Genomic DNA, 14307 nt, shown 5'->3' on the forward strand with positions numbered 1-14307 from the left:
GTGCTACGTTTCCCAGGACACACTACAAACTGCACAAATACAGAGCAGCACGTGGAAGGACCTGGAGCTGCATTTACAGAGCTGCAGACAGCGTGATGTCCTGTATGGACAGGTGGAAGGAAGCAAGTCCTCAGCTGGAACACTCGTGTTTGTCCACAGACAGGAAACACAGCAGGAAACTTCCTCACAGAAGTGCAGCTCATGGATAACACACTTCCTGTCAGTCAGAATGAGGCTGCAGCCAAACACAGAAAGGTGTTTTTGTCCAGATGAGCCCAGAGAAGAAACACGAGTGTTCACAGACATCAGAAGCTCAGAGAGGTGAAACATGAGGTTGGAGTCCTCGTCAGCATCCAGAAGAGCTGCTGTGAAACCCTGAGTACTCATGACAGACTCTGATGGCACAAACACATCATGATTCAAACAGAAAGACAAACATGGAGCTCCTGATCCTCCTGCATGAGAACAAGCTGACATGAGCGCTGTGTCTGAGAGTGTCTCCCTGTCACAGTGACAATAACACAGCTGCTGCTCACAGTCATTAAACTGACCTGAGGTCAGCTGTGCTCCTTACATATGAACCATGTGACCTCACATCAGTGCTGTGGATGACTGTAGTCATAGAAGAGTAGAGCTGTAGCAGGTGGTGTGAGGAGGAGGTGGTGTATTCTAGTTAACGCAGTACTGAAACACTCCAGCAGAGGGCGCTGTTAAGTCCTTATTGTAACACAGTTACTGTGTGCAGTTAGACTTCATACATAATCTGCACTTATTTCCATCAGACATGCTGTCAGTAAATGATTGGTTTCTATTGATTCTACTTCCTGTTGACTCGTTTGATGACAGTGAAACAATCACAGCTGATTGTGTGATGATGTAAACTGTCACTGTTACATTCAGTGTGTGTGACATAATGTTAGTGCAGGCTGATAACAGCCTGGTTCTGTTAGAAACACATGAACGTGTCCATAGATCAGTGTGTGTTTAACATGAGAGCTTCAGCCCTGCTGATGTGTTAAATAAAGACATGCAGGAAAACTGATGAGACTCTGAAATAACTCTTTATATTTATAATGTAACTCTGCATCAAAAGAACAACAAAGGATCCCAGACAGGTTTCTGTGAACAAAGACCATTCTGATGTTTCTGTGTTTCTAACACTTTGACATTATTAGTAAACAGACTGCAGTGAGCAGCATTTATAAAGAGCTTCTATATAAAGATATGACAGCTGTTTGACAAGTTTATCACTCTGTGTTTGGACCTGATCAGTCCAGCTGTTTACTTGAAACATGTTCATTTACCTGTTCTGTTATATTCATGTTCTTGTCTCTGTTGAAAACACATTTTAATGTCCCTCAGATTTTTCTCCCAGATGAATAAATATAAAAATGACACAAACTGACTGCAGCTACTTTTTGTCCTTTCTGTCAAAAACCTTCATGTGACTCATGAGAGACACGTTTCAGCTGTTTGTGACAGATCAGAGGCCAACAAGTCATTTATAACACTTTCCATCATTGTTTAAAGTTCTCAGTGTTTCTGTGTTGCTGCGTATAGGATCTCCCAGCATCATCACTGTGCTGTCCAATCATTGTGTGCGAGGTTACCCTTATAGTGCGATGTGTGTTTGCACAAAGAGAAGCATGTGTGTCAAATATAAATAAGCACAGAACAGAAACAGCTGCTCGTTTCTTCTGTTTAGAGTCAAGTTAGTGTTTTGTGTCTTTGTTTGAGGCCTGATGTCGAGCAGAGGTGTGTGTAACTGCACTGGTCTGTTATATGTGTGAAGTGTGTGCTTCTCTTCAGCATCATCTTTGTCACTGCTGATTCCTTTGTGTCATCATGTGTTGAGAAGAGAGAACAGTTATAACGGAGGAGCAAAAGGAAGCCCTGAAATCTGCATCAACAAGGAAGTGTTGGCTCACCAGTGATCCCAGCAGAGCCACTGGTTTGGCTCCAGTTGTTCTAGATTCAATGATGTTGTTGCTACAGATACATGTCAGCATCTTTATTGAATTTAATATGAAGCAGAAATGGTGTCATTAGGAGAAGAAGAGGAGAACAAGTCCGGCGAGGAGGCAGCAGCTCTTAAAGATGAAACAGCAGCTCAGCCCTGAGCTCAGAGAGCTGCACATGAAAAAGCTCCTCAAGCAGATCCTGTCAGAGGTTTGTCATCAACAGGAGGAACTGTTCACATCATAGGATGAAGATGCTGTCAGCTGGATGAAGAAGGTTATTTAATGCAAACGTTCACACTGAAGTCAAATTGTTGTTGTGTTGAACAGATTCATGTACTGATCGTCTCCAGAATGTTAGAAGAGCTTCAATGAATCATTAGAAACAACTTACAGCTGCACAGCTGTGTCAAACACATCTGTGTGTCATTGTGGGATTGTTGTGTTTCTACATGTGACACACGTCTAAAACATGCACACAATCTGAACACAAACAGGGACTCATGTGTTCCCACAGCCAGATGCTGAGAGCCATTTCCTTGTAGTCCTGTGTCTACATACATGAACCATTAGATGTTATTGGAATGATTGTCAGCTCTGATAGTTTCATGTGTGTTTAGCTGGACGCTGTTTGATCCTCGACATGTTTAAAGGTGTCCAGTCCTGAGACACTGGGGCTGGAAACAGCTGTGATGTCATTGGACTGTCACACAGACAGAAGTGCATGAAGTGAGCAGCCGAGGAGCCGCTGATGTTTTGGATTCAACAGCATTTGAAAGGTCGACACAGACACATTTGCACACAGAAAGCTGAATCTGTCATATGCCACAGTGAACTCACTGTTCAGTGTTTTTCAGGAAGCTTCTTAACTGCCTCTGCTGCCAAACAAGCAGCTGATGTCCTTGAGGAGAAGCTGAAGAAGTCTTCAACAACAAATACAGGAAGTGGACTTTCAAATACTAGATTCACTTTAGACTCACAGAGAAATGACTCAACCAGCTGTGTTTGACTCTATGAAAGGTCAGTGTGTGTCTGCACACAGACTGTTGTGTTGGACTGTTATTCAGTTGTCTGCTGAATGTTTTCAAATGTCTGCATCTCAGCTGTGATGAGGCTGGGGGTCATGGGAGGCCACCGTAGCAGCCTCTTCAACATCATGACATCATCATAAATGCTGCTGGACTGTCTGATGGGCTGACGGTGAAAAAGCCGTCGGGAAGGAAACAGAAGACATTTCAGAGGCTGCAGCAGATTTCTTTGATTCGGGGCCTTTTTCAGCTTTATTGGACAGAGCAGTGAAGATAAGTGACAGCAAAGCAGAGAGAAAGGGGGCGTGGCCCGGGTCAAAGCCAGGCCAGCTGCTCTCCACCTCGTGGTCACCTGCTCATCCTAGTGAGCTCCACCAGCAGCCCTTTCACACACTTTACACTGTCAAACACTGTGTGTGGACCTCAGCTAACAACAGGCTACATTTAAGTCTGGACTACATGCTTTTATATTGTTTTTATTCCATCAGCAGCTCAACATCATGAGCAGCTTTGACATAAAGACATCAAACTCAAGCTGACTTTAAACTACTTTTAATACAGGGGCTCAAAAACAACAACATCTTTATTATATATCAGGACACAAAGTCATTTCATCTCAAAGGGAAACAGCTTTATTTGGAATAACCAGCACTATCAACTGGTTTGGGATCTCCACCAGTTTCATGTCTTTGCAGCTTCTCCAACAAAGTTCCTGTAAAATCAGCATGTTTGTCTTTATTGGTTTGATAGTGATTGATTATTCAGTCCCAATCTGCTGTCATCTAAAGAACAAAATGATGTTTCTATGAGTCACAAAGCTCCAGATGTTGTCGGCTTCACAAAGAAAACAAAGAACTTAAACACAAAGTGTTTGGAGCCAAAATGTTCCCAAGCTGCTCTTTTTGAAATGGCAGAGGTACAGTGGTGTCTAACAGCACACTGTGGAAGGCAAACATGTTATTGTTGGATGAAACTTCATGAATCCTTTGTAGATTTGAGCTGTTGGAGCCTTTCTTTTCTCTTCAGGTGTACAGATGCTGAGGAGGCAGGTGAAGCAGGTGGAGCTGTTGTGATGCTGGCAGAGGGTGTGTCTTAGTAACTCTGTGAGGCAGAACTGGATCCAACATTGTGGATGTGTTGATGTTGGAGCCATTAAGAGTCTCTGGCCACACTGTAGGATTTCCCTTTGATCCACTGTGGGGGCATTTTGGAGTCTGTCAGTGAAACTCTTCATGTTTGTGTTTGACTCCAGTTTATAGAAACAGAGAAATGTGTCATGCTTTTGTTCGGCCTCCACAAATACACACATTTGTTCATTGGTTGGACTTTTTGGAAGGAGACACATTGAAAACCATGTTAATAAGATCTTGTTGTTTCCTGTGGATCCGACACAGAGAGTGGACTTCAGACAGAAAGCGTGGAAGAGATTTTAGAGGCCGTGTGTGGCAACAGGAAGTTTCTGTGTGTTTGCTGATCTTACATGTGGAAAACAACACGTGATGTTTGTGAAGTTCTACAATGATCATTGTTCTCACAGCATTTTGAGTGGGAACAGTTCAAACTGGGAGTAGTGGGAGTTATTTACTGATTGAAACAAGCTGAATGTTTCTGTGACGATGAAGATCAGCAGCTCAGCTGATCAATGAACTGACATCTATCAGTCGTTTCATGAGATGAAGTCATCAGCAGACATTTGTTCTGACTGTGTGATGAATGTCAGAACGTCAGGGCTCTGCTTTAGTCACTGCTTGATGATCATTGGCTCATTGTTGAATCCAGGGGCCCAGTCTGACCTCTGACCTTTGCTGCAGGTCTTCTGTGTTATCTCCACTTTCATGTCTGATCTTCTGCTGTATCGTCCAAAATAAACATCTGGATCATTTCCAACACTTCAGCAGATCTTTAGTTTGGGCAGTGCAGCACAGAATAACACATATTGTACTATACTGCCCACTTCCTGATCTTATTGGATCTGTGTGTGAGGTTGGTGAAGGAAACACATGTTTACTGAGTGAGTCGCTGCCATTAGGAACTAGTTTTTATATCACAGCCTGGAAATCACACAGGACCATTTCTGCAAGTGAAAAGTCGTCATTGGAGGAAAATGATTGTGTAGTTTGTGCGACTGAAGAATTGTCCCAACTACATGTGCTGCTGACCCTTGACCTTTTCTTTAGGTGCACAGAGGAGTCTGTGGAAACATCCAGAACTGAGGCATCTTGTGTACAAACGTGTTCAGACCAGATGTCAAATGATGTCAGATGTCATCCGTGAATGGATGCAACTGTGGATCGTTCCAATAAAATGAGGCAGTTTTGTAAGTACAAGCCCACTACAACCCATCATCAACATTTTAAATTACATTATACATCTTCACTGATATAAAGCACCACTATTTTAACCTGATTCACTTTTTCCACCCTAACAGTTCATTCCTCAAATCAAACAAGATATTTGACCCTAAAAAAATGCATCAACAAATAATTTTGTAATAAAATATTTATTCTTCAACTTTTCCAAGTGAAATCAAACAAGTGTGTTTAAGAGTGAAACCAGAGTGGAAGCTGCTCATATAGAGTCCAACCCAGGCTAAAGTAAGCTGAGTAGAGCAGCACCATCAGTGTCGGCTCTCTGAACACGGTGCAAGATCGCCATCTGCAGGACTAAACTAGTTTTTCTCGCCCTCCTCGTCAACATCAAGATGATGTCATCGTACAGCAACTGATTCCCTGTCCGTCTGGAACAAAGCATTTACATTAAAAAAGACATTTACAGAAAATACAAACACCAACAACACATCTCATCATCACATGATATTTTATTATTTATTATATTATATATTTTTATTGTACCATCAACATCAACAAACACCAGCATATTTTCTTTGAGATTGAGTAGAGTGGACCTTTCCCTTGGTTCACTTCCTGCTCGCAGCATCAGCTGACCTCTGACTTCCTGGTTAAGGTCTCTCAGCGTTGACTGGAATATCAAATCGGACTCACACCATGTTCTTGTCTGTCAGCTGTTTGAAGAGCATCTCTGGCCTAAACACAATAGGAAGAACAACAACACGACAAAAAGAAAACAACACATTTCCATATTAGATGAAGGGCACCGTAACTGGAAATGGTAACATTCATCTGATGCTGCTTTGGATTTATCTTCTGTTTTAGATCAACTTTGATCACTTCGAGCCATCTTAAGTCCGTTTGTTCTAACTTCTCACTAACATCTCGTATGATTTCAGATCCCTGCTGTTCCCCAGCTGCCCTGTAGGTTTGTGCTTTGACCTCCAGAGGGCGACAAATCAGCACAGACAGAGAGCTCCATTCAAACTTTGCTGCCATCAGGAATAATTCTTCAAATATAATCATCAGTGTTTGAGCAGTTATGATATCAGGGACAATCTAGACATGTGTGACAATACTGAACATGTCACATGACACACCTCAAACATCATGTGATCCACTCTCAGTCTGCACTTTCATTCATGACTTCAACAGGTTGAAATGAGCTTTGAAGAAACATTCAGTGAAATAAATCTTTCATGGATTCATGTGAGCAGCAGATGAACTTTACAAAGAATCAGTGGATTTATCTTCTGTTTTAGATCAACTTTGATCACTTCGAGCCATCTTAAGTCCGTTTGTTCTTCTCACTCACTAACGTCTCATATGATTTCAGATCCCTGCTGTTCCCCAGCTGCCCTGTAGGTGGCCTCAGTGTGTCTCACACCATTTACAGATGATTACAGGTCGTTTACAGTTCAAACAGGTCCAACATAAGAAATATGCAGAAAATATCCTGCTATAACAGTTTGGGTCAAAGTGCAGATGTTCCAGATGTTCTGAGTCTGTCTGTGTTTCATGTTAACATGTAGATGTTGGACCAAAGTGAAGCTTTTTGATGTGACAGCAGGAATGTGAAGTGTAACTCTGAGCTGTAGGAAATGAAACTAAACGGACTTTTTCTCCTTTATTTATAGGAAAGTGTAGGAGAGCAACAGATGAACAAGCGTTACTGTAACAGGAAACATCAGAGGACCTTTATGTTCATCATCATCACTGTTTCCTTGTTCTGTCACAAACACACAACACTTCCTGCTCTCTCTCTGATGGATCTGATTGGCTGTTTCATTCACAGGAGGTCAGGGCGTCACACAAACAGCTTTAACTGCACAACGACACACTTTAAATCATCTGCAGACAAACCTGTGTGTTTGATTTATGAAGAAATAATAAAGACGTGTGTACAGCTGTCCATGAAGCAGCTTCTCACACAAACTCTGACACTTCAGCCACTTTAATTCCTGCAAAGCTGCGTAATAAAGAGCTGTGACTGCTATGAGCTGCTGATGATGACTGCATGAAGCTCTCAGCTGAAGCTTCTTTCATTTATTTTAATGTTAATGTCGCCTTTTTAAGTCTGTGTGAGGATTTTAATGACACACATTAAAGGAGCTTCTTTGATTAGAACCAAATTCATGTTGATTTTCAGCCTGAAATGATAAAAACTTTAATAATTCTGTTTATAATCATCAACCTGGAGACTAATGAAAAGTATAATAGTGAAAAAAAGCCTTTATTATTTGAGTAATGCCTGAATCTGCTCAGAGACAACACAGAGGTGTTGATGACAGTTTGACATTAACTGAATTAAAAACAAAGTGCTCTTATTGTGAAAATCTGCCTCCTACTTCTTTAAATCATTTTTATGTATTTTTTAACCTCACAGTGAAACATTGAGGCATTAATCTGACACAGTTTGATCAGCAGCTGTGTTTTCACTGACGTTTCACTTTGATTTGTTCAGACTGAGCAGAGAGGATCGGTTCTCTGTGTGCGCACTGCTGAGAAACACAAGCTCATTTCTGCTGTTTCATGAAAAGTGTTATGGAGGAACAAGAAGTTCAGCCTCTAAACTCTCAGCGTGAGGACTGAGTGAAGAGTTTCAGAGCAGAGAGTTTTGGCTCACAGCTTTTAGCGTCTACACAAAGAGACGATTACGCACTTGATCTGAGAACATCTCCACCTCCTACAAACAAACTCTCCTACGAGCAGCTGTCACAACCACAACAGGCAGAAGACTGGATTTCTTCAGGTCAGATTTCATGCAGTTTGCATAAATTGTGTGTCACAGACATTGTAGTTCACATTTGTGTGACTCGTTTAAATCTTCTCCTCCTGAAAGTGAAACTCTTACAAACACATCAGGCCACAACCTGCTGCAGGTTAATGATTGATCTGAAGGCAGCTGACCTTTGAGCAGGAACTTGTGAGTCTTTTATTGTGTTTAGCACTGCCAAGTGCTGGCCTCTGCTTCCACCATCACATTTACACTGGTAGGTTCAGCACTGCTGCCTGCTTCAGACTGAATCCAGCAGCACAAAGACACAAGTTAATAAAATCAGCATCTATTCCTTTATCACTGCTTTGTTACAGAGGAGAACAACGCTCCAGTAACGCGTAATCCGATTACTTTTTTCAAGTAACGAGTAAAGTAAGGGATTACTATTGCAAAAACAGTAATTAGATTACCGTTACTTTCCTGTAGGAACGCTGCGTTACTGCGTTACTAAAACCGTGATTTTTTTGCGAGAATGTCTCACGACAGTGACGTAAGCGAGTGCGCCGTTAGTGACAACAGCTGTGTGCAGATCAACAGTGGATCACATATCGCGTGCAGAGAGAGTATGAGCGTGCAGCGTTTAAAGCGTGGAAGTACTGACCTTACTTTGAGTTTGATTCCATAAAAAGTGACAAAAACATTAGTGTCCGCTGTGCGTGGGAAGAAAACTTCTTTTTACAGCGAAAAAACCCCTAAACTTCCAACAAGCACCGAGTAGCTACGACGTAATGGGAAACTCACAGAGGAACTCGCGGATTCTTCCACTGACCGCGGCACACCTGCACCAGGGTAACCCTCCGCCTACCTCACTCCTGCTTTACAGGTGAAAATAGAGCAACAGGACCGCTGAGTCTTTGACTTTATTTATTTTCTGCTGTGTTTTACTTGCATCTATTTGAAAGACTGAGTGTAAACACACAAAATATTTTATTTTATGAGCTGGAATGTGCAGAAAATAGGTTTAAATGTTAAACTAATTTCTTCCAGTCAGAGAATGTTGCAGATAATTAAATGTTTGCTTGATGCATAAAGTTAAAAGATTAAAACTAATAAAACAAGTTTTAAAAAGAGACTTTTCCATTTGATTAAATTTTGTATGATGGATTATGCAGAAAAAGTAGAATTGGGCTGAAAGATCTATCGCTTTATCACCTCTTCAGGTTGTAAATCGGGTTTTTAAAAAGTAACTAAGTAACTAATTACTTTTGAAAATAAGTAATCAGTAAAGTAACGGGATTACTTTTTTTGGGAAGTAATTAGTTACTGATTACTGTTTTCAAGTAACTTGCCCAACACTGGACAGAGTGTTGGCTTCATCACCGACACACGTCACCACATCAGGAAACAGCTGGTTCAGTGAGTATTTAAGGTTCACTGCAGACAAACTGGAGAAAAACGAATCACATGAAACATTTGTTACTGGTTTCTGACCTCGTCGTAGAGACTCACATACCTGTGTTCTGCTATCAGTGTGATCACATGTGCTGGTACAGTTTGCCAGGTTGACCCATGTAACCTCCACTATCCTGTAGACGTGGAATATGTTTCACATATGGATCGCTTCATTACTCGACTATGACTGTGTGCTTCACAGGTGCTTACTGAAGTGCTGCTTTACATAAAACCAGACAGTAAAAATAAGAACTGCAGGTCCAGACCACAGGTTTATGTGTTGATAATGATGATGTGCAGTCACTCATTGTCACAGGATACTTCCTGCAATGATGTTACAGGTCACGCAGTTCTGCAGAGGTGGAGGAAACAGATGCTTTTCCTAACAGAGACACTTTAATGACTTAAAGAATCTAACTGACACACAAACCTCAGTTTGTCTGACATTCATGAGAGTAAATGCTCCTGAATGTTCTGTTAGTTCACTGGATGTTCACCTGACTTCAAATGTAAAGATCCCTGAGACAAACTCTCACGAGTTCAGCGGCGACGCGATCGCACAACCAGCCGCGACGTTAAAGGCCGACGCGCTCACTACCTTTGGTTACAGCTCTCAGCTCACACGACATACACAAAAATAATGACAACACGAGTCCTCTGTAGGACGTCACTGTGGTTTACTGACAATGTTCTCAACAACAGACGCACAACCCTGGTTTGGTCTGGTTATTTGTGTTGTACGGCTTCGTTGGTCTGACGAGCTTTTAGGGATGTCAGCAGAAGGATTTCACGTGCTGAGGTCATATTTAGGAATCAACCTGAACAGCTAATACTTTACCTCTTTATTTTATAACACATATGAACACGTTATAGTAGATTTGTGCAATGTGTGTTTCACGTCTTTATGGGCGTATAGATCTGTAAACAGGCTGATGGGTGTGTGTCTGTTTATTGTAGCGGTGCAGAAATGTTAAAAATGATGATAATAACAACACTTCTCACATCAGGCTACAACACAAACCTCCTGATAGCTGCAAACAGCAAAACCCCCAACGACAGGCACACAAAGAGCGAGCAGGGACCCACCCTGACAGCATGTGAGCCTCCTACTACGACTCACTGTGGAGCAACACAACACCAGGAGACGGAGGATACGAGAGAGGATACAGCTGCTGTGGGGGAGCAGCCACACACTCCACAGGAGACGACGGGGTGAGAGATGGTTCGGTGCTCCTAACATCATGTGGACGCTCGTCTGCACATAAACAAACCTCACCTAACCCCACCTCCTTTCTCTTTTTGCAGGGTGGGGTGCTCCATCCTTACACACTTTGCACCACGTGGCTCTCCATCTATTCGTTTACCTTCTTGGGTCTCTTCCTCCTCTGTCCCAGCCCGTTGAGGCGATCGCTGGGGTCCAGCCTGTAGTGGGAGTGGCTGTCCTCGCTCATCCTGGTTATTCCTTTCTTCTTTCTGTCCTCTGAATCGAGCTGACCTCTCTCCTCTCTGGTCCTCGCTCTCTGAGCCGGCGGAGCATGAGAGAGAGGAGTGGTTGGGGAGAGGGAGGGGAGACGAGCGAGGGAGGGAGGGAGCACAATGGTGTTGCCATGGCAGCAGCTGCCACCAGTGTTTATCTGGAAACGTCGCTGGCAAACCAGAATAGTTGCCACACGTTGCCACACTCGCACACTCGGCAGCCATACGTTTGTGTGCGACCTGCCCGTGGCTTCCTCGTTACAGACACACCGAGAGGAAACGCTCAGACACAAGGCCGAACATGAACAAACACTCGTGTGTGGGAGGAACAGGGCACAAACTCCACGCCGTCGTTAAAGATGGCGTGTGTGCTAAACGGAGCTGTGCGCTGATCGATCAGTCAAGTGAAAAAAACAAAGGAAGCTGTCTGGATGGAGTTTGCTGCTCCCACTAATCAAAGAGATGCATCACAGCTGGAGCTGATTGATGCACGAGCCACCGTTTGCACAATCCCACCGACTCCACGCTTGTGTTTCCTTTCTGCACCATGTTGTTAACACTGACCCCACACGGTGTTCATGAGCTAAAGAAATCAGGATGATTTCACGGACTCGTCTGCACAAAGCATTTTGTAGGTTACAGCATGAAACGACTGTAATCTCCACATTTACACTCACAGTTTCTGTTTTACTCTCAAACTGATCAATAACAGCTTTCCTGTGTAACAAACACACAAAATAAATGATATTGTGAGTTCAGCAGTGGGTCTGTGACCGGTGTGTAAGAGGACGATAGATGAGTGGGTGTTTGTAGAAACAACCTTTGTGATTTAAATGTGAGACAGCAAAGCGTCAGACAGAAGCCTGAGCTGAATATTTCCTGTGATATGAAGTCACCGTGTTTGGGTCGGTCAGTCGACTACTACTCAGTGAGTGTCCCACACACACACAGACCCACACAGATCTTAATGATGGCCTCAGGCTTTGAGCTCCCACTAACAGCAGGTCATAGCAGCATCCCATTAATAGTGATGAAAAATGCAGCTACAGCTGCTTTTCCACTACTGGAAGTTAATGAGGTCAAAGCTGGAGCTTCACCCTGTTCAGACTGAACCATGTGAGCCGGCCTCACTCCACAGAGGACGCCTCCAGGACAAACGTGGGCTCCATCGAGGCCCACAGCTGCTGTGACATCGTGGACGTGTTCTTTAGCTTGTTTTTCAAACAATCTCAGCAAACGTGCCAAAATCATGTTCAGTGAGACTCTGTGGCACACAATCCAAAAACAAAGAAGGCTAAAGGACATGCTCTGTCCTCTGTGTGACCCACAGTCGTGGCTCAAATGTGGGACTGTGGCCTGGTGTGACCTGAACACTGTGGGAACCTGAGGGGCAAATCTGAGGATTTCATTTGGCTTTTTCATTAGAGATAAGATGGATTATGTGAATGAAAAGGCAACACACACACACACGTAGGGTAGCTGTAGCCCGACTGGCTCATCTGCTAATCAGAGGGTTGCTGGTTCGATACCTGGGATCCAAAGTGCAAACTCTTGGGGAACGAGTCTACTTTGTGTGCATCTGAGGTTGAAGCGGAGCTGGTTTCAATAAACTGCTAGTTTCCCTTTCATACTCCTGAAGGACGTTCCTCACAAAGAGCGAGGCAGCAAGTCTGTGCAGGTCCTCAGTCATGCAGGTCAGCGTCGTCTGAAGAGCTTCTCAGAGTTTCATCTCTCACCCAGTTCCAAGCCCAGTTTGTGTCCCAGATACATGCCGCTGATGGCCAGGAAGTGACATCACTGGATCAGTTATGAGAGCGAACCCTTCAAGACTCAAACCTGCCTGGCAACGAGGGAAACGGCTACACAGGAAGTCCAGTGACGGGGTGCAGATGTTCCATCACCGGGATGTCATCGCTTGTTGTGTTTGCGTCACATACAAATGACATCACGGGACTTCCAGGTTGTGTTGCTGTAACAGCCCCACCCACACTGAGGTGGTGCTCAACTGTAACTGAGAAACAGAGTCGAGTAGAGCTGAGGCAGTTATGTTCTACTGGAAAAGAGGCGACTGTGGCTCAGGACGTCAGTCGGTAGTTCGATGCCCGGCTGCTCCAGTCTGCGTGCCAAAGTCACCTTGGGCGGGATACTGGCCCCTGTTGCTGCCAGTGCTTTTATTAGATGCTCTGGAACTGGTTTAGTGCTTAGGGAGGGTAGAAGAGTGCTATATAAGTGCTATATAAGAACCAGTGCATTTACCATTTACCATTACCATTACTTACATTCTTTACAAATCCTACCATGTGAATTCATGGATTTTTTTTTCACATTCTGTCTCTCACAGTTGAAGTGTACCTCTGGTGCAAATTACTGACCTCTGTCATCATTTTAGGTGGGGGAACTTGCACAATCGGTGGCTGACTAAATACTTTTTTGCCCCACTGTAAAATTCCCTGTCTGAATTACTTCTATGATTTATCGTGCAGTTTAGTGGAACTACAAGAAGGCTCTTATTACTAATAGGGATGGGTATCGTTTAGGTTTTATCCGATACCGGTGCCAAACCGTTACTTTTGAAACGGTGCCGGTGCTTAAATGGTGCTCAAACCGGTGCTTAACGAATGGAGAACACAAAATTGGTCCAAAAACCTCTCATGTTCAGCTGTTTTTTTGTAAAAAGATAACAATGTTAGCCTTTTCTGCAGCTATGGGGCATATATGGTATCACTCTTGGCTGGAAGCAGTGCTTAAACAATGGAAAAAACACAAACTTTGTCCAAAAACCTCTCATGTTTAACTGTTTTCCACTTTTTCTTTGGTCATTTTAGCCTTTTTGGCCAGGGTGAAGGGAGTATCTGTCATCAAACAAGAAGACAGCCGCATGTAGCTATGATGATGTTTGCTAGTTCACCTTACATGCATTAATGTAATAACGTGGTTAGCCTACTCAACGTAAATTACACACGAACAACATGAAGCTACTCACGCAGAGAAGAACGGCTGCTGCTGCATCATCATCCTCATCATTTCTGCTACACTGGCAGGGCTAGGGGCCAGGACTCTCCTCTTCGGGTTTTTGGGGGATGTTGCTAACTCCGGGTCCGATAACAGGCACCACACCCGCAGTAGATGTGCACGGTGTGAGGTCTCGCAGCAAGCTATCAAATACGGCGCATTTCTCGGCTTTTAAAAAAAATGCTATGCGTCGCCAGGTGTGTCATCAGATTCGAGGTGTTACCTCCTTTGACAGTATCACAGTATCAGCTTAAAGCACTTGTTGCTGCTGAGTTTGCATCTTCTGCTGTGAAGTACAGCCAGACTTTGACCGC

The 14307-nt window shown here is 43.5% G+C and overlaps 1 protein-coding gene across 5 annotated transcripts in view; it reads left to right on the forward strand.

The window, feature by feature from the left end:
- Positions 1-14307, forward strand: part of LOC309702175 (protein NLRC3-like) — a 169632-nt gene that overhangs the window by 48895 nt on the left and 106430 nt on the right. The window lies entirely within an intron of this gene.

Source organism: Aulonocara stuartgranti, assembly GCF_965226115.1.
Source record: "Aulonocara stuartgranti genome assembly, chromosome: 3".
NCBI lineage: Eukaryota > Metazoa > Chordata > Actinopteri > Cichliformes > Cichlidae > Aulonocara > Aulonocara stuartgranti.